This window comes from Mustela lutreola, chromosome 5 (genome assembly GCF_030435805.1).
Source record: "Mustela lutreola isolate mMusLut2 chromosome 5, mMusLut2.pri, whole genome shotgun sequence".
Lineage (NCBI taxonomy): Eukaryota > Metazoa > Chordata > Mammalia > Carnivora > Mustelidae > Mustela > Mustela lutreola.
In genome coordinates this window covers 63,231,240-63,254,311 of record NC_081294.1, presented here as the reverse complement: position 1 = coordinate 63,254,311, position 23,072 = coordinate 63,231,240, and the positions used below count along the sequence as shown (strand labels likewise).

Genomic DNA, 23,072 nt, shown 5'->3' with positions numbered 1-23,072 from the left:
TCTGGTTAATGTACCAACTCCCAACATGACTTAGCTATTAAGCAGTCTGTAATGTGGTCAGAGGTTTAAGAACACTTGAGAGAAGGAAACTACCATCTACTGAGGGCTTATCATGTCCCAAGGCTTTACCAAATCATTGAATCCTTCTCAAACCCTAGTAGCTAGAAGTTGTTACCCCAGCATTACTGACAGAAGAACTGTAGCTCGGGAAAATGATTTCCAGAGCCCAGTTGCAAAGCAGAGGTTCAAATGCTGTTCCTTCCTCTTTCTAATGCAGGCTTCCAGGGAGTAGGGAGGAAGGTCCTTTAAAAGATGGGTCTTTACAGGCTGGTCAAGAAGAAAGAATATTGTCCTTTTAGGCCAAGAGTGGGTAGGAAAGGAGTTCTGAGCAGAGGGAACTACACAAGCCAAGATCAGAAGCAGGACCACTGAGAGTTGTTTAAGAAAACAGCATGGAATCTGAATGGACTGAAAGCTAGAGCTCACAGAGGGACCAGAAGGTCACCAGATGGCAGAGGAAGGCCTGGAATATCCCCCCAGAGAACTTGGGCTGTAACCTCTGTTTTAGCAATTTCGTAAGAGCCTTATAAAGCCACCGGGTGGGGTGAGATAGGGTGTGGGTGCTTGTACATGGCCCTGGTGAGAAATCAGGAGGCCTGGACCAGGAAGGGTAAGGAGGATACAGGCGAGGAGGCATATGGAGAAAAGATGTAAAGAAAAAAATATCAATATATCCTAACAACAAATGGATTGGAAAGAGGAATCAGAGACACCTCAAGTTTGGGGTTATTTATGGGAAACACCGTGAGGTTTTTCAGACTTCAGGAAGTCAGGCAAGGTAAGATAAAGCAGCAAAGATGATGATTTCCCCCAGCTGTACTAAAAGACTAGGAGGCAGACTGTCAGGTAAGCCGTGGGATGGGCAGGTAGTAAACAGCTGGACTGGGGAAGGAATATCACGGCCGTGGAGTCAGTCTTGGAAGGCCAATGACTTGAAAGCACACTCATGATCCCTGCGCCCTTCCACATTGCTGGCAGACTGAAGAAGACCACATGGAGAAAGGAACCAGGGGGTACCTTGTTCTCAGGGTTGGGTAGCAGGAAAGGGCTCCTGCCCTCCCACTAATGAGCGTGTTTCCATTCCAGCCCTGCTGTGTGGGTCCCCAGCTATATGATCTTGGACAAGTCACTTCCCCTCCGTGAGTCTCGGTTTCCTCCCCTGCAAAATGGGGATCAGAATCCCCGCCTCCAAGGGTGGCTGTAAAAAGAGATAAGCACAGAGTATAATCGCAGCCCTTTGAAGACAGTTTCTCTTTCAGCATTGCTCCGGCGAAAGAAGGGCTGTTTATTCAGGGACTGAAACTTACCTGCCTACTTGGTCTGGTCAGAACAACATTTTTATGGCCTCATTCCTCTTGCTGCCAGGACAGGAAAGGCATTTTATAGTGCAAGAACATTTTTGCTCAGTTCTTTTAAATCTTCCTTGCAAGGCTCTGCACAAAATCACTCAGACCATAAACAGAATTGAACAAAGAGCTGAGGCAATTTCCCCCGACACTGCGAGCCTCCCACTCACCTTTGCACAATGTTCACATTTCTCCCGCAGCCCATGGAGGACTGTTCCTGGAAGCCCGAGGGCCTGGATGATACAGCCCATGAGGATTGATACATATCTGGTAAAATAATAATAATAATAATAAAATTAAAAAATAAATCACCAGTTATCTGTACATGGTTTGGTCCTGACCAAATAGTTATTAGTGAATGTGGCTTTGACCTCCCAAGGAGCTGCTGTACTTGGCCAGCTATGCCCCTTTAATATGCCAATTTCAAAATACATTTCTTGTTGTTGCAATTTAAGCCCTAAAGCAAGGAGCACCAATTCCTATTTCCACAGGGACCAAATGGAGAAATAAATAGTGCTTGCTGGGTGTGGGACAATAGGGCACAGTGGGGCCTCCGGTCAATTACCCAGCTCAGGCTTCTCAAAGGATGCAGCTACCCCTTGACCCCCACTCACTCCTCTCCAATCACCCTGTATAAATGTGATTCTAGCACTGCCAGAGCATTCCAGTCTTCTAGAGAAACTGGAAATCGATATTTTCCCTTGACTATGTGCTGCTGGGTAGGTACTGTGTTAAGTTAAATTAATGTTTATAACAGCCTTTTTGAAGTAATTGCTATTATTTTAGGCCCATTTGATAGATAAAGAAATTGAGGCTTATAAGAGGTCAAGTCAGTCACCCACCAGGAAGCAGAGGGACCAGGATTCAAACCAAAGAGGTCTGATTCAACGGGACGCTCTCAGCCACCACATTTGACAGGTTCAGGGACCCAAGCCCAAGGCAAAGGAGACCCCTGAAGAACAGAGGCAATGTGGCTTTGCTTTCCCCGGGTCTGTGTTTGAATCCGGGCTGTGTGACCTTCAGCAAGTCACTGTACTTCTCTGATGTTCCAGTTTCTCACTTAGGAAAAGAGAAAATAGTGGCAATGTTCTTTTTTTTTTTTTGGTAGGATTTTGTTGAGTCTTTTTTTTAAATTAACATATAATGTATTATTTGTTTCAGGGGTACAGGCCTGTGAATCATCAGTTTTACACAGCTCATAGCAATCACCACAGCACAAACCCTCCCCAATATCCATCACCCAGCCACCCCATCCCTCCCACACCCCTCCACTCCAGCAATGCTCTTTCAGAGATTCAGCCAATCTGTGCACACATCGTCCAGTTTCTGGAACATATGCAGTGCTCAGAGAAACAGCAGCCCTTGTCACACATTATGAGAATGTGGCCATTTGGCTGGACATTGGAGGGTCCCCAAGCTCATCAGCATTGCCTGTGTGACTTAAAAAAGGCTTACCAGTTAGGAAGGTCAGCCCCCAGATATTTCATTAATAGAAATATTAACGTTGGAAGACTATCAGACAGGTTCATCCTCTGCCAATGGGTGGTCCCTCAACTGTGAAAGGACTTGCTTTCCTCCACACTTTGTGCTTGCACAGTGGAGAGCTGGTGAGGAGCTGGGTCTGTTAGATGTAAGAAATTGAAGGGAGAGGCTCATCTACCCTCAACCCAAATCCCTTGTCTTATCTGGGAATGCCTTAGCAAGGGAGATACCGAAAGTAAATTCCCAAAACACATTTTCTTTGCATCCTCTAGCTGTTTCCTTTTGGCTCCAGTCAGAGTTGGCAGAATTGCTTTGGGTTTCCAGCCAGAATCATAAAGAAGTTATCACACATGAGCATACACACATACGGTTTTAGTAGTTAGATCTTTTTAACCACTCAGCTTATAAATGCCCCCTCCTCTAACTTTGTACCCCCTGCTCCCTTCTTACCCACGAGTAAACTCTGAATCCAGCTGAGTTCAACAGACACTCATGGCACATCTGTCCAAACCCTGGCCTCTGGTTGGTACAGGGCCTCTCAGGGACAGTTCTGAGTTCTTGCCTCAAGCCCCACCCTTGAGGAGTGCATGGGCTTGGGCAGATCAGATCTGGTCACTCCTCTGCTTAAGACCTACCAAGGTGTCATGGAGGCAACTGACTGTTCACCAAGTCAGTTTCCTCATCTCGCTGGTACATCATTGAACTACATTTCCCAGCCTCCTTTGCAATTAGCTATTACTATGTGCTAAATGTTGAACTGCATCCCATAAAAATTCATATGTTGAAGACTTGGGACTTAACCCCCAATACCTCAGAGTGTGACCTTATCTGGAAATAGGGTCATTGTAGATGTAAGTGGTTATGATGGAGTCAGACTGAAGAAGGGTGAATCCCTAAACTGAATAGGACAGGTGTCCTTACGGAAGGGGGAAATTTGGACACAGACACATATGCAGGGAGAACACCACAAGAAGATGAAGGCAGGTAGTGCTTCCATGAGGGAAAGCAATGCCAAAGATTGCCAGCAAACCACTGGAAGCTGGGAGACAGGAGACACGACCCACAGATCCCAGAACGTGGCCAGGAGCATGGAGCACATTCTACATCACAGCCCTGAGAAAGAGGCAACACACCAGCACCTTGGTCTTGGACTTCCAGGCTTCCGACAACGAGACAGTCCATTTCTGCTGTGTAAGCCACTCTCACTTCTCTTTGGAGCACGAAGCACAATTTCGGCGATGCGTCTAGTTTGCCAACGTGCCCATTTTCCACCTCTGCTACCAGATCCTCAGCTTCACGAGGGCAGAGGGTCTGCCTGCTAACTGCTCCCAGGCCAGGCACAGCCCCCCTTTCGTTTTCCCGGACAGGATTCAGTCTGGCGGGAGAAAAGGGCAGGTCAGACACACAAGCGCTGCTTGCAATGATATAAAATGACCGGCGTGTGAACAGCTGTGGGGAGCAGTTTCTTCAGGGGAAAGGAGAGAGAAAAACTTCAGAGTGGATTCTATAGGAGAGAGTGGTGGGTGGTGGGGGGAGACATGTGTGGCTGGGGGTGGATGAGAGGCTCTGCAGGCTGAGGCATGCGGACCCCAAATGTTCTACAGTGAAGCAGATGGTACACCGGCCACCCGCTGGGAGCAGTTAATTCCGGGGGGGCGGGGTGCAGCTGGACAAGCCTGCGGGAGCAGGACCAGGAAGGCTTGGATGAATTTTCACTTAATCCACCGACCTTCAAACCTCTCAGACCATACTCCAGAGAAGGAAAACACATCTCACATTACGATCCAGGACCGATCCATTCATGTCTGAATACAATAGAAATAACAGTCTCAATAAGTAATACTGGCCCTTATAATTTAAAAAAAAAAAAAAAAAGTCTTTTATTTCCTTTCCTGTCCCATACTACTTTAAAATGCTAATCTCTGATGCTAAAAGAATTTCATATTGACTATAGGGTTGTGACCCAGAATTTGAACATCTCTGCGGCCAGTGCCTGGTATTCCTTTAAGTGGGTTCAGAGCCAGGGAGGGGGCAGATGAGAGGCTGGAGGGGTGGGAAAAGGGGAGGGAAGGGCAGGGTGGCCAGTCCCCCGGCAGAGGGACAGCAGCCCAGGCCAGGGGGACTCTGCACAGGGCAGGGGTGTTAGCAGGCAGGATGAGGGATGGGACTCTGTGAGCAAATGCATGCCTGAGGGTGGGGAGGAACCCAAATACAGGAAAAAGCTCTAGCTCTTTCTGAGGGGGAGGAACCCAAATACAGGAAGGAGCTCTAGCTCTTTCTGAGGGCTTGGCTGAGCACTGTGGCCTGACTCCCAAGCCAGGGTGGGGGCCGTTGGTTGGTTGATGCTTGGATGGCTTCTTTGGAGACGAGGGTCTACAAAGGGGCTGGGAGCCGGAGCCAGAGGTACAGGGAGAAGGGAGGGTCTCCAAGGGTTCTGGGCACGTTTGTGCCTCAAGAGTGGCCGGGAGGCTTCAGTGCCTACTGTCAGCATGAGTAGCAAACCGTCCACACAATACAGGGCTGGGTGTGGGGGCAGGTGTGCGTGTGGGAGTGTGTGAGAGAGTTGTGCATGAGCACCAGTAAGCATGCGCAAGAGCGCTGTGAGAGTTGCTGGTGCGCGTGTGTGAGAGTGTGTATGTATGAACATGTGAATGTGTGTGTGTGCACGTGCATGTATGAGCATGTGCGAGTGAGCATGTATACACAGGTGTAGGACCCCCTATGTATACTCAGGGGTCCTCCTCTGGCCATGGGGTATGAGTCACACCTCTGGTGGTGGTCTAACCTGGGGGTAGAGTCAGACAGAATCCTTAGTCAGATCCTGACTGGCCCGTGCTCACATGTGACTTGAGCATGATGCTTCTTTCTGGGCCCCAGTTCCCATACCTGTGAAGTGGGTATAGAAATCCCATTCCAGAAAGGTGGTTTGGCAAGGCTTTTCGAGGTAAGGTGTGGCACAGGCTGGCATCCTTGAAGCAGATGGAGGAAGGTTCTGGTCTTTACCTCATTTCCCCTGGGACCTCAATTTGCCTCTTTTCTAAACCCCTCTCACTGTGGAGGCTGCTGGTTTAACTGTTTGCTGTCTTGGTGCCTTTCCCCACTCTCACTGGCGGCTCCCTCTCTGTCCTGGCGACCGATGAATCCTTGAGTGGCAGACATCAGGACTCAGGGTTCACCTCTGCTTTCCTGAGCAAAGCTTCTTGAAGCCTTCTCATCTGCATCTGTGCGATGGGTGCAAGACTCAACCCTCCCTTTGCAGCGCTGTTTTGAAGAGCTTATGAATTATACATTTGGAAAGGTTTGCCAACTGTGAAAGCAGCTTGGGTGGTGACGAGATAATCAGAGATCATGGGGATGTTGGCACCTCAGAGAAGCCCCTGGCAAAGTCCCTGGGGAGAACTGGGAGCCCAGAACAACTCGGGTCTGCTCAGGGTGCTGGGTGTGGGTGCAGGCTACTCGAGGCTGCAGAGAGATTTCCCTCCTTCCTGCTCCTCCCCCATCTCCTGGTTATATTTGGGGTTGGATGTGATTCAAAGGAAGGGGAACAGAGATCGCTCCAAAGAGGGCCCTGAGTCCTCCCCGACATCAGCTTGGACCCAATAGTACCCTCCTTTCCCTGGGGGGGGGGGCTGTGGAAAGACCTAGAACAGCATCTCCATCGCTCCCACCCCCAATCTTTGCAGCCAGCTCTGCTTCCTGAGCAACAAGGGGAATAAATCTGCAGCCTTCGAAGGGCTAGAATTCTCCGGTTCTGCTGGCACCCGGTTCCCATGGCAACCCAAAGCTCTCCTTTGCCACCCTCGGGAATGTCATTAGGGCTGTGATGGGGAGCAGGAAACAAAGGGAGACATGTCGATCTGTGCAGTGTCTGCTGGGAGCAGAAGCCTTGCATGTAGCAGGGGCTTTTTCCTCGTAAAGAAAATACACAAACCATTTCATTACATCAGACCAACTAAGGCATTTCTTTCCTAAGGGGGAAAAAAACAACAGAACTAGTAAAATGCGCCTCAGAGCCCAGTCTGAGAACTGGAAAATACATGCTGATGTGTGAACCACGACAACGCTGAAAAAACAATAAGGATTTTACATTGAACCCTCCCAAACGCATCCTCGCAGAAGAGGAAACTGAGCTCAGGAATGGCCAACACCCCCTTAAGGGTAGGGGGGTGGGGGCGGAGGATGCAAGCCTGGCTCGCCAACACGCCCTCCTGGGAACCCATGATTATGGCATCAGTGCCTAATTTAGGAGCCAGGTGCCTGTGGAGGAAGGGGAGGGATGCTGGATGTCGTCTTGGCCCTCTACCCCCCAGGTGAGCTTGATACAAACCGGGATGTAGTCCAGATTCCAGACATCTCTGGAGTCCATGTTGATGCCATCTTCCAACTGGACGCCTTGAGCTTTCTCTGCTTTATTCTCCGTAACTTCCATTTCTTCATCCCAAGCCCCTCTTCATTGAGGCCACAGAATCTGTGCCATGTCCTCCCCAACTCTGCCTAGACGGCACAAGATGCAGTCCAACCCCCTTACCATCAGCCTCTGGGGCCCCCGCTACTGGGTTCACCGTAGACCTTCCAGTGTCACCCTCCAGAGACGAGCCCATTGCTCCAGCCAGACTGAGCTCCGTGCAGCTAACCAAACTGTTCCTGTTCCTTTTGACCTCTTGTCCTTTTATTTAAGTTGATTCCTCGCCTGAACAGTAACCTTCTTCCCTAGAAGCCACGTAAACTCCTAGTTAAATACCCAATTTCAGCCCGTGCCACCTCCTTTGGGAGATCTTCCCTACTTTCTGATCTCCTCCACCTCCACGCTGATTTAGTCCAACTCTCCTCTTCGCCCTTAGAATATTTCGACTCCAAGCACTTTCTTCATTTACTGAGATTACCTACTTAGATCTCTACCCCCATCTCCACCCCCAACTGTGAACACTTGGAGCACAAGGACCACCACCGGTGCATGACTGTGATTTCAGCCTGCTGTAGATGCTGAGGAATTTTTAAATGGGCGACTGGCACTTTTCCATATACAAACACACAGATGGACAGATGGACAGTGGAAAAAGGAGAGCATGCAAATGTGAGTAAAACTTGTTTTAAGCTAAACCAACAAGAAGTGATGCTGGAATGAGCTGCTTTCTGATTTGAAAATCTCTTTGGAGTTGTGTGGGAATGTGATTTGCATGAGATAAGCCAGTCTGATCTGACGCTGGACTCATGACCCGGCTCATGGCATATGGTTATCCAGGCAAGTTGGAGAATTAGCAGGATTAGTCCTATCTTGTTCAGCACCGTTAAGATCTCCGGCCAGTCCACTCACTTAGACGAAAATCTATGGCCGTAAATGCATTTATTAAGAACCACAAAGGTTGACAAGAAAAAGACTTAGCTTGCATCTAAAAAAAAAAGCAGAAAAGAACAAAATAGCACTCTCTAACCTGAAGGAAATAATTAAGAAAGATGACAGTAGAAATTAATAAAATAGAATGCAAACCAAACAAAATCCGTAGATTTGATCAGTACAACCTGATATAGTCTTTTGAAAGGACCAATATAATAGACAAATCTCCGACAACTCTTATCAAGAAAATCGGAGAGAAGATATTAAAAAATAACTTTGGAAATGAAAGAAGTCAAAGAACTATAGATAAGAGTGATAATAAAAATGCATTTAAGAATGCTAGGAACTAGTTCTCATCAATGAATGTAAGCATCTCCATGAAATGAATGACTTTTTAGGAAAATATGAATTATTAAAATTGATTCAAGAAGAGGTAGAGAACTTAAGTAGAGGGGCACCTGGGTGGCTCAGTGAGTTAAATGTCTGCCTTTGGCTCAGGTCATGATCCCAGGATTCTGAGCTGGAGCCCAGTGTTTTCAGGCTCCCTGCTCAGTGGAGAATCTTCTTCTCCCTCTGCCCCTCTCCTTGTTCATGCTCTCCCTCACTCCCTCTCTCACAAACAAATAAATAAAATATTTAAAAGAAGAAAAAGAAAACCTGAATAGATCAGCAAACAGAAGAAAAGTTTTAAGTAACTAAAGGCCTGTCCCTTAAAAAGAAAATAAACTCAAGCGGTTTATGATAAGTTCCACCAAATCTTCAAACAAACAAACAAACAAAAAGGCTATCTATGATATATAAACTGTTTCAGAGCATAGATTAAGTTGGAGATTATTTCTCCTTAGCCTCTGAGCGAATCCTGATATTAATATTAAAACAAGGAAATAGTAGGCCCTACTCACTCAGAAACATACATATAGATGTGCTGAATAAAATGTTAGCAAATAAAATCTAGTATATTAATATTAAAATTCCAAGGATATTTTACTATTCAGTATCTATTCAATGCTACAAAAATCTGTTTATATATTTTACCAGCTCAACAGATAAGGGAAGAAAATCATACAATTGTTTTAATAGATGCTACAAAAGCACAATAAAATTAAACACCTGTTTCTGCTGAAATAAAGTAATGATGTAATAGCTGATGTTTCACAAGCATCAAAACTCTAAACAAAGAAAATTGTCATTATTTGTAGGCAATATTATTATCTCCCTAGAGAATTAGCTAATAACAGAACTAACAAGAGACATCAATGAAGGGGCAGTAGATAGATATTACACAGCATTTTAAAAATTAACAATTTCCTTTACTACATAATAATCAACTTGAAAATGTAACTGAAGTTCCCATTCATAATAAGAAAAAACAAAAAAATACATACAACATCTAGGAATAGATTGATAAGAACCATGCAAAACCCACATAAAGAAATTTATTAAACCTAATGAAATGAATGTTAACAACAATGAAAAGTCCTATGTAATGAAGATTCACGCTGCAATCCTTGATAAAAGACAAATTACAAAGGTGTCAATTCTCTCCATATAACCTTCATATTTAATGTAATCCCAATCATAATTTCAGTGTGATGTTTAATGAAACTTGGTAAGTAGATTCTGACCTTGACATAGAAAATGCATAAAGATTATAAGGAAACTTTTCAAAAAGAAGAATGATAAAGAACTTGCTCTACCATATATTAAAACATGCTATAAAGCTATAGTTATTAAAACAGTGTGTTTAGTGGCTCTGAAATAGACAATAAATAGAACAAAATGGAAAATATGAAAACCAAACTATATTCACTTAAGAATTTTATTTCATGATAATACATGGACTACTCAGTAAACAGGGTGTCTTTCTCAGTAGGAAAAAGTGAAGATGATATTTAAAAATTTATGGAATGTAACCATTGAAAAATAATGAAAAAGATACTTGTGGACATGAACAATTTCCAGTGCCTATTGTAAAGTGAGACGAGGTAAGTCATGGAACAATAGGACCTACTGTAATTCCATTTCTGATTTAAGAGGCAGGTCATGTTGGAAAGTAAAAGCACAGAAGAGTCTAGAACATGGATTCTTTCACAGCAGATACTTTGTGGGAAAGAACTGGAATGGGGAGGGGGTGTGAAAAAATATCCCATTTTGTTCTGTATTTTAGATTATTTTCATCTTTCATGCTGAAAATGTATTCATGCATTTCTTATTTTATGCATTCAATAATAAGTGTTCAGGAAAAAAAAATTCCATCATACACCACAGAAAAGACCCTGAATATCAGCAAAATAGATTTGGAAGCTCTCCCCCTGAGCCTGACTGCTGTCCCCAGGCACAGTCCAGACCTTCTGGAGACAGTTCAAGTCTCAGCCTGGCCTTCACGCAGAAGACCACCCCATTTCTGGGACTGTCTTTACTGCTTGGCTCCATTCTTCTGACATTCCTAAGCATTATTCCCCACTCCTAAGCTAGGCCCACCTCATCCAGCCCAACAGGGGAAATTCAGAGACTCCCAAACAAAGTGCGTGTCAAGTGGATGTCAAGGCCACTGAGCCTCAGACACGTTCCCCTGAGGAGAAGCAAGAAGCCATATGGCAACCTCTGAGCTTCCATTTACCGCGTGCTTCCCATTCCTTGACTTTTATGGCATCATGATTTTATAAACCAAACTCTGTTTCCCGCTGGAATGAGGAACTGCAGGGACTTCATGTTGTTCATGGTCTGTCCTCTCTCCAGCACCTAGAAGGGTTCCCGGCCTCGAAGGCACTCAATGAATACTCACTGGATGACTATTCCTGTTAAGATGCCCGTTGGGGACACTTCCCTCTGACTTGTGACCTCCCAGGGTCAGGGGCAGTCTCCCTTCTCCCTCCTGCAAGACAAGGCTCATTTCTTCTTCCAGAAGTTTTCAACAATTCTTGAGCCACCAAGATTGTAGGCCTGGGGCCATTTTTCTCCTCTGCGTCTTAGTTTCTGCTTCCCAAATAATGTAATTCCCAAATCTCCATGTCAAGGACAAGTCAGGACTTCCGCAGCTGGCACCATCCGTGGCTTCTGGGACAGCAATCATAGAATATGCATTTTTCAGCAAGTTTGATCTCATAAATTCTCCCCGTATACCCTGGCTGAAGATTCATCGGACTAAAGATTTTCTCTATCTCCTTGCCACCACCAAACTCAGGGAGAATTTCTAATTTTCCATGGAGTTCCTGCGCTCAGTGGATTTCTTCCCCAGGGTTTGGGCTCACCAAAAACATTGATTTTGATAAAGGTGCTAATGAGAAGTGCTTCAACCAACCTGAGCCGCTGTCGTTCTGGGTCATGGTTAACTGTCCCCTTTTGCACCAAAGTGGCAGTTCGGGACAAGGCACGGAGAATAGAGGACAGAATAAGGAAACTGAGGCACACAACCACACCCCCCCAGGCAAGGAGGGACTGATGACTGTAATTCTCAGAGGGATTTGCAAGAACCTGTATGCGTTTAACTTCACAGTTTAAAGAATAGGACTGTAATTTCATAAACCATAATCACGATCACAGCTAACATTTCTGAGCATTTGCCACATGCAGGGCACAGATGGGTTTTATCATTTTTAACCCTCCCCGTTCTGTTAATCCCTTTGCCCACTGTCCAGAATTGGAAACCGAGGTCAGCTCACTTGTCCAGATCACATGCTACATCCCTGGTTCCACTCTTCACACCCAAAGGACTTCGAGTGGAGGAGGGGTATACAACCACACAAAGCTCTGTCACCTGAAGAAGAAAGAGTACCTGCCAGGGAGACCAGGACCCTGGCCCGTAGCCCAGTGTCACCTGCAGACACACTGGAATCAAATGCTTGCCTTTAGCACTGAGTGTATTCAGTGAGATCCAATCCAAAATTTTGCCTTAACTAAGACTTTTTGTGTTTTAGTTATAGTCACTAAAAGTTAAAAAAAAAAAAAAAAAACACATACACACACAAAACAAAAACCTAGTTGCAAAGCCCCTGGCCCACGCTCCATGTACCCAGCCCCTGAAGGCATGTTTTCACATTTTGCATTTCCCCCAGTTCGGTTAAAATTGTTCTTTGTGAAAATTGGTAAAGCACTTTCCCTCAACCTAAGAAATCTACTTTTTCTTCCCCTTTGTATCTCCTTGAAAACAGGGTGGGTAATTATAAGAAGCTAATTATCAGCTCTTTCAAAAGAGTTGGGCCATTCAGGCTGTGTTTGTGGTGTTGGACTTAACTGCTTGAAAACTCTACTGCACAATATTATACTTACCATAGTCAATCATGTTACCCTCGAAGCACGAAGTGCGGACCTTTCTCTAGAAGAAGACAGAGCAAACCCTTTCTCAGTGTTAAATTAAGTAGCAGAAAAAGAGGCAGATAGCTTAGTGGTCTGAGTCACACAGATGATGGTTCCAGTCCTGATCCTGTCCCGATCAGCTCTGTGACCTTGGGCAGGTCACGTGACTTCTGAGTCTCAGTTTCCTCATCTGTAAAATGGGGATGAAATGGCTTCCTTCACACCATCCTGGAAGGTTAACAAAATAATGCATGTCAAACATCTCCTAGCGTGTGTGGCACAAGATACAACATTCACTCAATGGTAACATTATTTCTATCTCTCATCTTTGTGTTTGTATTAGGTCATTGAATTAAGAAGATAAACTCTGCATGCTCTGGGTACATTGTCAACTCCTCTCCATATGTTCTCTGCCAGTGTCTATCTAAGAAGGTCACTTCTTAGACCTGGAAGTCACTCCCCTTGCTTGGGAGAAGCAAGGATCCTAAAGCTGAAAGAGACATGGAAAGACCATCAGCCTGGGATCCCAGGATGCAGATTTCCATCTATAAAATTAGCTGGTCATCTCTACCTCACCACTTTGTCATGGCTATTGATGAAAATATATGATGTGCCCTCCTCAGTGCCCAGCACACGGTAACTGTACCAGAAAGGAGTTTTCTTCCTTCTGGTACTCACTAAAGCCAGGCACTCTGTACTCTTAGGCAGGAAGCCAGGCAAGGATATGTGTTTCCACTGGATCACATAGAGAAACTGGCCTGCTTGTGGTCACTCAGCCAGATTAGGCTGGAATGTGAACCCGGTCTCTGAGTTCCACTCCTGTGATCTTTCCAATGTTCTGTTCACTCACTCAGTAAAAGTCTACAGAGTGCCTCCCCCATGCCAAGCTGTGGGCTGGACTACTGCAATGGTCTAGGCTTGATATAAAGACAGCCTCACCAAGGCCAGTGCAAGAGAAAAGGGCAAGGGGGCAGCTTCTGTGCCTCCTCCTCTCTCTTCCCTGTTTATTCCTCCTCTCTTTTTCTTCTCTCCAGGGCTGCACCACCCACACAGCCAGCCATGTTCTGATGAAGTTAATAATCAGGGTGTCAGCTTTAAATACAAGTTAACTCAGGGGAGAGAACCTACTTGCCAAAAAAAAAAAAAAAAAAAGCTTAACAAGAAGAAAATTCCATCTGAGCTAACCCATTACCACAGCCCATGTACCCAGTCTTTAGTACTGATTATATGCCATTCATTCACTCATTCATTCATTCATTCTTGAAACAAGTATTTACAAGAATCTACTAGGTGGTAACCTTCATCTGGGACAGAAGTGAGCAATTTTTTTTCTGTAAATGGCAAGATAGTGAATATCTAAGGCTTTGTGGATCAGACGGTTTCTGTAACAGCCACTCAGTGTGACTGTTGTAACACAGACAATATGGAAACACATGGGGTGACTGTGTTCCGGTCTGACTCTATTCACAGAAACAGGAGGCAGGCTGGGCTGTGCTCACTCCCGTTCCGCACTCTGGGACACAATGCAGAAGACCCAGGTGCCCACACGGAGATCAGAATAGAGACGTGAAGACAGACAGTGGTGCACTGTGGTAACAGGGAGCATAAAGGAGGCAGACATGAGGATAAGCAGTAGTTTGCTATATGGAGCACCTACTGTGGGCAGGAAACCTTACCTAAGTTATTTATCTTCCAACAGCCCTGAGAAGGAGGTGTTACATAGGGTCACTTACAGAAAACAGGCTTCAGTGGGTGAGATGCCTTGCCCGGACCATATGACAGGGACCAGGCAAGGGGCCAAGAATTTAAGGCAGGCACATTTGACTCCAGTGTTCACACTCCTGGGTGCAGCCTTTCTGTAGAAGCTCGAAGGAGGGAAGAGTCTGTTGATTTGGGCAGGTCGTGGGAAGCTTAGCCAGAAGGATGATAACTTAACATCTTCAAGGACTTGTTTGATGTCCCCACACAGGAGGGCACAAGGGGTGGAGAGAGTAGACAGGATGTCCAATGATAAGGTTACCTACCATGGACCAGGCACTATTCAAAGAACAATATACCAGAAAGCAAAACAAAGTACCTGCCCTTGTAGAGCTGATATTCTTGCAGGGAGAGACATACAATAAACGAATAAAAATAAAATAGATCAGAGGGTGACAAGTGCTTGGTAGGCAAAGGAAAACTGGTATGGAGGCAGAAAGTAATCAGAGTGGGCCTGTAATCAGAGCTGATACTGGAGAGACACAATGAGAACGAGAAGTCTACTCTAGGTAATGAGAATAGCATGTGCAAATGTCCTGAGGTAGAAACATGCCTGAGTGCTTGAGTGGCCAAGAAGGGTCAGAGATGAGTCTGCCCTTCCACAGCCCAGAGAAACCACACTGCCTCCACCTCACAGACCCAAGAGCATGCTGGCTGAGATGGGCATAGCCAGAAATGGTGAGTGACCCCAACACTTCCCTGGCCACCCCTCCATTACCCATAGGGTGCTGAGAGGGAGCAGCCTCCATGGAAGCCCAAATCAGAGGAGAGGAAGATGAGTATGCCCTGCTTTCAGGACTGAAGACCACATTCGGAGTTCCCATTGAGAGAGGGGGGCCAGGAGCAGGACGTGTAATCTGCAAAGTTCTCTGTAGCCTTAGCAGAGCTGTCAGAAGAAGAAGTTAAGGAAGGAAAGGAGACATACACAAACACAACACACACACACACACACACCACACACACGTCAGAACACTCACTTCCTAGGAAATCCTAACTGGTAAAAGCTAAGTCAGCCAACACTTCCATAAATAAAACATCACATTTGTCTTTTGTGAATCCATTCTGACTTCACTCTTCCCCAGTACTGCAGGCAGATGTGTGTAGAGTAGAAACAACCCTCTGGGTTTGTTTATTCCTTTACTTTTGAAAAATGAGCAGACATAGGGGCGCTGAGTGGCTCAGTAGGTTAAGTGTTTGTTGATTTTGGCTCAGGTCATGATCTCAGGGTCATGGGATCCAACCCCACCTGGAACCCCACCTATAGCCCCTTGCTGGGCTCTAAGCTCAGAAGGGAGTCTGCTTGTCCTTTCCCTCTGCTTCTCCCCATGCCTCCCCCCACCCCCTCTCTCTATCTCTAAAATAAATTTTTAAAAATCCTTTTAAAAATGAGCAGGAACAGTGATCAATTTTTTTTTTATCCATCAAACATTTTGCTTTCAAAAAATATTTTCACTAAGGTCAGAAATGCACAAGTCAGGTGAAATTAATTTTTTTTTTATTTCTGTTTTTCACTCTGCAATGGCACATTTGTGAGTTTCCTGGGAATGAAATGTAGTAGTCTCTGGTTACATTTCCAGCCCACAGCATTGATTATGGTGAAGACTGCTTTCCTGAGGCGTGTGCTCTATTATGGTGGGTGGAGAGATGAGCAGAAGGCGGGGGAGTCAAAAGAGGGACACATTTTAAATCACTGACTTCAAGCTTGCTGCCAGTCTGTTTCTGGACAAATTCTTGTATATGTCACAGAAATCTGCAAGGAATTTTAAAGAGATAGAAAGTGATATATTCCTTTTGACAATATCTGGATGCCAGAAATAAGTTTCTGGACCTCGTCTCAAGCGGTGAGCCGGAAATATAGCATTATCCTTCAGGACTCTTAGCAAAAGGACTGTGTGCAAGAGCTTGTGTGTGGTAGGATTTGGTCTGTATTCAGAAAGAAGAATTTAATGCATTCGTTATCACAATTCTTCTCTCTAGGGGAAAAGCAGGCTGTAGGGATGCCAAAAACTAGATCTGTGTCTGCTTACAAACCTTTTCTCTTGTATATTTATCCAAAGAAAGGGATCATAAGGGAGACCTGAGCTTCTCAAATTTTCTCATTCCATTCCTTCCTACATGCAGATCCTTTTCCCTTCAATGCTCTTTCCCTCTATTTGCACGTAAAGAACTTAAGCTTTTCCTTTAAAATCCAGCTCAGAATTCTATTTGGAATATGGTGCCTTAACTCTTAATGGACATCAGTCCTCGCAGAAATAGTAACTGTAGACTGTGGATGTAATACAGAAGGTATTCTATGTGGAAGAGGTAGCTGCTCTGAAGATTCTGGAGGATGGTCAAAGCAGTCAGTTTGGGAGGGGACTCAACATGGAGCAGACCCACAGATGTCCTCATTATGGCCTCGCTACAACTCTAGGAGCCGAGTGCTATTCTGATCAACATCTCTGTGCACAGAGGAGACATCTAGGGCTCTGAGAGATATATCTGGCTTCCCACCAAGTGCCCCTTGTGGGTTTGGGGTGTCTGAGATTGTACCAATGCCCTCAGGATTGGCAATAGTCCAAGTCCGTGCCCGGGAGCAAACTCATCTGTTCTCTCCAGGTTGACAGTGAATCTGAGCTTTCTCTGTGTGGCCTTGATAGGGGAAATAGTGGGAAGCAGGAGGGCAGTCCGTTCCCCCAAGGTCACTCACTGGGCAGTGGTGGAAGGGATTCAATCACATAGCTGGGCTCCCAGGCACCCCCTCCAGGGCAGGGAACCCCGTTGTGCACAACTCCAGCCCCAGGCTCTCTCCATGCCCACCCAATTCTCCTTGCCCTTGGTAGGACACAGTCAGCCATGACCCCCTCAACCCATCCACAGGCCTGGTGTGGTACATGCAATCCCACCCACTGTGCAGACCAGGAAACTGGGATGAGGGCATTCCCTCTCCCCACACATAGAACCTCATCCTGTGACTTCTCTGTCTATCTGGGACAGGGACTGGAGGGTTGGGTCATTGAGCTTGGTTCTAGAATTCCTGGAGCCTTCAGCCAGAAGCTCCTTTGGGTCAATGACCAGCTCCTCACCCACTCTTCCAGGAGAGGCTCAGATGTCTCCCCCTTCATTATAGGATTTGAGTCCCCTTAGTGCCCAGGTTCTGGGTCGCACCACTTTGAAGAATGAAGACGTAGACCAGACGAAGAGTGGTGGGCAACAGAGCAAAGTTTATTCAGCAAGAATTCAAAGGTCCCAGAGAGGGAGGGGGATCCAAATGGGCTTCCCTCAGAGTTTCTAAGTTAGGGGTTTTTAGGAGATAGTTTGTGGAACTATCTTAACCAGTCAGGGTGTGCTGAGTCATGCCTATCAAGGCTCTGGTCACATATCTGTCTACCTATTAGGTTCATGTCACGTGCTGATGGTCTTTTTCTGCTGACATCTGGGAGCTTAGGTCACTGACTGTACATCAGCAGCATCCCCTCCTGGAAGGAACTTTGGACGGAAAGATGGGGGCGTGGGGGAGCCATGCACGGGGCTGGGCTTTATCGGGAGGCAGAATGTATAGAATGTGGAGATGAAACAGATGCAGGATGCTAGAGAGAGGAGGCAGGAATACATTTTAGGTAAATTCCAGGGTGCATGACTCTGCCATTGGCTGTGATCAGGTTGAAAAGGGCAGCTGAGACATCATGGAGGGAAGGGACAATTAGAAGTCCCCGGAATGCGGGAGTCCTGCCATTATGCCTGCCGACAATCTCACAGCAGAGAGATCTCGACAAGTACTTGAAACCTTTGGAGACAGAGTCCCCCATCTTGTCCCAGCTATTACATATCAAGGACCCTTATTTAGGTGGTGGAAGCACCTGGAAAGAAATGGAAACAGGGCTTATGGGAGGCCTCATCAGCGTTCAGATTGCTGGGAAATCACCTGCATTTTTGATCCTGACTATGTCTAATGAGGGCCCAAGAGCATGGAGAGATGAATATTTAAAACACAAGGGGACCTGGGTGAAGCAAACAGCCAGCAAACAGCCAGACCTCAAAGCCGGGGGTCTGGGTTCTGGTCCACTGCAACCTTTAATCATGGCCACAATCCTGGAGTCAACATCTCCAGGCCCGTCCCCTGGAGTGCCCCAGCCGGCCTGGAAGCTCTGCTCATTCCAAGATGGTTTTCTGTGACCCTCGTCCTGCTCTCAGCAGAGGTAGACATCTTTCTTCTTGCTCTTCATGTCCCGCTCATTCCTCAGTTACAGCAACTACCACGTTTAATGACGGTCACTCCCGTTCAGTGTCACAAAGGAGGGAGACACAGGAGATCAGATGGTTTGGGGCTCCCTTTCCTAACACTACTTCTCACACAACATGACCTTGGGCAAGTCCCCTTTCTTCTTTAGGTCTCCACCTCCAACTGCTGGGAGGTTTCAAACATGAGAAGAAAATGCCCATAAACTGCTCATCATCATGATTGGCACATGTGAACAGCACAATGAAGATTAGTCCCCCACCCCAAGAAGATGTTCTGCTCTATGAGGTCAAGGCTCTATCTTGGGCATCTCGAAGGATTTGGACTATGCCACCAGAATGAAGTATGTTCATGTTCTGACTCTGCCCTTGACAGACACGTGACCTTAAGGCAGACCATTTTACTACTCTGAGCTTCAGTTTCCTAATCTGTAAAAGGGTGGCTTTTGTTAGGAATAATGCAGATTATAAACATGAAGTGTCTGTTAGTGTCTGGCACTTAGTATTATAAAAGTCTCAAGTTGTTGAATTCGGCCCCCTAAATTGTTCTGATCAGTGCATCTGTGAGATCAGGAGCTGTTTCTTTCTTATTTACTAGCATATCCCCAGGACTGCCAAATACAGTTGTGTAAGTTGTGCACTGAGCTATTCCAGAGCATTCTTCATATAGATTTTGATGGGAACCATGCTCCTTGGAGTTGTACAGTACATCATCCCTGCCAACATAGTTCCTGGCGTTGTTCTAGGTGCTGTAACAGAACCAATTCCTGCTCTCCTAGAGCTTATATCATAGTAGGGAGGGGGAATATTAAAGACAATACATAAGTTTCCAATAAATAGGATGATGTAATAGTTCCCAGGAGAGTAAAGTCCTCATGGCTACAATGACAGGAGCTGAGGCATGAATGTCAGCTGTGTAAACACTGGATGGGGTGTTGCAGGAAGAACATAAAAGCAAGGGCCCTCGGGCAGGCATGAGTGTGCCAGGAAGCAGTTGGAAGGCAAGCCGTCATGAGCACGCAAGCCCAAATAAGGACAGCATGCTCTTCTAAGTGGTTCTTCTGGTTGCCATGGGAAGATTTCCATCAGTGACGGGACATGATTGGATTTGTGATCTCTAAAGGGGAGGGAAGCAAGCAGGGACCAAGAGGGAGGGAGATGCAGTCACTCTAGCTAAAGATAGGGGCCACCAGGACCAGGGAGCGGGTTTTGAAATCAGAAACAATGAATCCAGGCGAGAGGTACCTGGGACATGGAGGAAACAACAGACACAAATGGGCTGCATGTGGAAGAGAAGAACGGAGACGGGCTCTCGTTCCTGGGGTTTCCGATGGAGAGCTACGCATGAGACAGGAAGGCTGGGAGTCTGCCATGCCCAGAAGGCTCCTGAGTGGAGGTGTCCAGTGTTCAACTTGGGTTCAGTACACTTGTCGGACGCGTGAACCGATGAACAACTGAGGCTCCAGGTTCTCTGTAAATGGAGCAAATAGGGCTCCTCGGGTAAAATTGAATGAGCTCTTGGAGATGGTAGGTAGAGGAAGTAGAGGAAGTTGCCTCTGAGGCTACCCTGAAGAGGCACGAAGGGTCCCTGTGATCTGACCTCTCCTCCCCTCCTCCTCCTGCCCCCCTACCTCCCACATAACCCTCTGACTGTCCCAGAGCCCACCCCACCCAAACGCACACACCAGGCTTCGCCAAGCTCCAAACATCTCCTACCCCACTTTGTGAGGAGAAATGCTGCAGCCCAGGGATGGGTGAGGACCCTTCTAAGTCAGGGAGGCCCTGCTGCATTCCTGGGCTGCAGGGTCAGAGGGCCTGAGGGTACAGAAGCAAAAACCGTGATACCAGGCCCCTCGATGTGTCATTGTGCCATGCACTTTGGTTGGGGTCACTCTGAGCATGCTGGGGTGGTGGTAGGGGGAGGTGGGAAGGGTTCTCGCGGTGGCCTGGGGAGGGCCAGCCCCCTGCAGGGCAAACCTGCACTCCGCCACATTTTCCTCCCATAATCCCTCACCCTGCCATTCTCCACACTCCTCTGCTCCCACCCTCAATTGGCCTTTTCATTCTCTGGCAGGTGCTGTCTCTGAATGAAGGTGTCTGCGCATACTATGGATATGTGGAAATGTCAGGGTTCTTATTTCTGTACCGTTTCCTTGCAAATGCTCTCCAGAGACCTGAAAATTCACAGCCGAGGTGTGGGACCAGATCCACTAGAGCTCGGATCCTGGCTCTGTTAATTATAAGCCTTGCTGTCTTGGGCAAATGTCTTCCTATCTCTGAGTCTCAGGTTCCTTGTCTGCAAAATGGGCTACTCGAGGTGTGAGTGCTGACCTAGGGATCTACCCAGCATGAAGTCTGCCCCCCAAACAGAGGCAGTTTAACGTGGAGGAAGTACTCCCAAGGTCAAGGTGGGGCATATCTCCTGCTTTGAGGCAATAGAGCATGAAACTTAGAGAAAAGGCATGAAGAAAGAGGAAGGAGCAGGAAGCACGAGTTGGGGGGGAGAGGAGGCGCTGCCGCAGGAGGGCTGGGCCACACACAGCCATACCATTTAATTTAAGGAGTGTGCTGAGGGCACTGGGCAGCACGGGCGGGCCATAGCAGGAGCACGTGATCTGATTTCTGGTTGCTTTGCAGAGAATGAATTGATGTGGACTATGGATGAAGCAGGGATGGCTCAAACCAAATCAGGAGAGAAATAAAAGCCAAACCCCACTTCCTGTCTTGAGCCCTAGAATCAGAGAGATCCAGGTTCAAATTTCAGCCGCACCACTTGGCACCGGGGTAGACTCGGACATGCCACTTTCCTTCTCTAAGTTTTGGGTTTCTGGTCTGTAAAGTGGAAGTCGTTAGAACATGCATGTTGGGGCAATGCTAAAAATTAAATGAGCTAATTCACGGACAGAGGCCTACATAGAACAAACGCTCAATAAATGGGAAGTGCTACCATTGCAACCTTTTTGTCCCCTACCATGCACGTAAACACACTCTGCCCTAATGTACCCTTGGACTTGCAGAGAAGCCCCTCCCCATTTTTATAGCCAGCTCCAAATCAACCTTTGTCGGCAGCTCCAGGTTGAGGGGTAAGTGGCACAGAGGCCTCAGAGGATTTGGGCTGCAGCTCGGTTGCCTAGCAACAGCATCAGCATCTGCATCTTCGCAGAGCCAGACCACATGTCAGGCACCAGTCAAAACAAAGGCAGTGGGCAATGACTCAGAGCCAGTCCTGGGAACTGGGGGAAAAAGGGTCTTATTTCTGGCAAGGGCCAGGTACACACAGGATCCAGCTGTGGGCAGGGCCCAGCCCCCAGTTCTAGCTCCCTCCTTCTCTCCTATGAAGCCTATTCCCTCACAGTCCCCTGGGCCTTCCAGAACAGGGAGGTGACTCGGGGTTGAAGATGTGCCAACTGCCTGCCAGAACATTCCATGGCATGCTAAGTGTTCACAGTCTTCAGAGCAATGTTTGTCCTCAAGTTACACCTGAGGGTACAGAGGCCGGAGAAGACTAACATCCAAAGTTCATGTCTGTCTCATCAAGACTATGCCCTTTGACTAAGCCACAGAGGGCCTCCCAGCTCGTGCTCCCCTGCCCGCACCTCTTACAGAGCTCTAGAGCCAAAGGGCCAAGCACTCCTGGCCCCCTCACAGCTGAGCTATGGGCCCCTCCCCCAGGATGACCAGAGCTGGTCTCCTCACTCTCCCTTCCCCAGGTCCTGCTCTGCCTGGGCCTTCTTCTCAGGAATGCACCAACACTACCCCTGCGGTGTTGGTAAAGCAGCTGCCATCCTGGGCCATTCCCATCCCGCTAGATCTCAAGGCCAACAGTTCCCAAATCCCAGCAACTGCCCCCTTCCCCTCCTCTTCTCCCAGGACTTCTGTCCGCTTCAGGCATGGCCGTGGCCTCCTGGGCAGTATGCCCACACCCCAGCCTCACCTGCTCTCCTCCATGGGGTATCTTCCAAATGCCCAGTGAGACCTCGGCACGGGACTCCTGCCTTCGACCCCAATGGCTCCACCTGCCGCAACCCAAAGCCCAGACTCTTCCCAGGGCCTGCAAGGCTCCCCACAGTCCAGTCCCCAGGCCAATAGCTCATCACACACACACACACACACACACACACACTCAGACAAACACAGACACACAGTACAGGCTCACCTTCAAAGACACAGGCACACGCACACACGCACATGCATGCTTTACCTCTTGACCGTGGGTGACCGGACTTCCCCTGGCTCCCTGGTGACAGACGAACAAAGCGTAGCTGGGAACCATCATGACGGGCAGCCCAGCAGTCTTCCAGGAAAAACAGGGCCCAGGTTCCACATCAGGGGCAGCTCTTCCTGATGCTGGACCCTCCAGTCACGCTCAGCTTAATCAATACCACTTACCCAGTGAGACCAGCCCCCCCATCTCACGTTAGTCCGGAGGGGGTGGCAGGGAAGAAGAAGGAACCCAGGCTTGTGGACCGTGATGACTTTGCCTTGAGGCCTAGTGTCTTCAGGTATGGACACACATTCTTTAATAGTCCCTCTGAAGGGGGAACCAAAGGCACCTCCCCTTGCACATGGGCTAGACT

At 47.3% G+C, this 23,072-nt stretch overlaps 1 long non-coding RNA gene across 1 annotated transcript; it reads left to right on the top strand.

Annotated features, from left to right (window-relative positions):
- The first annotated feature begins 5,199 nt into the window (after positions 1 to 5,199).
- On the top strand, positions 5,200 to 13,021 carry LOC131831358 (uncharacterized). The gene is made up of 4 exons (XR_009353613.1): positions 5,200 to 5,291; positions 7,730 to 7,962; positions 10,094 to 10,208; positions 12,863 to 13,021. It is a non-coding gene; the product is annotated as an uncharacterized LOC131831358 (long non-coding RNA).
- The last annotated feature ends 10,051 nt before the right edge of the window (positions 13,022 to 23,072 follow it).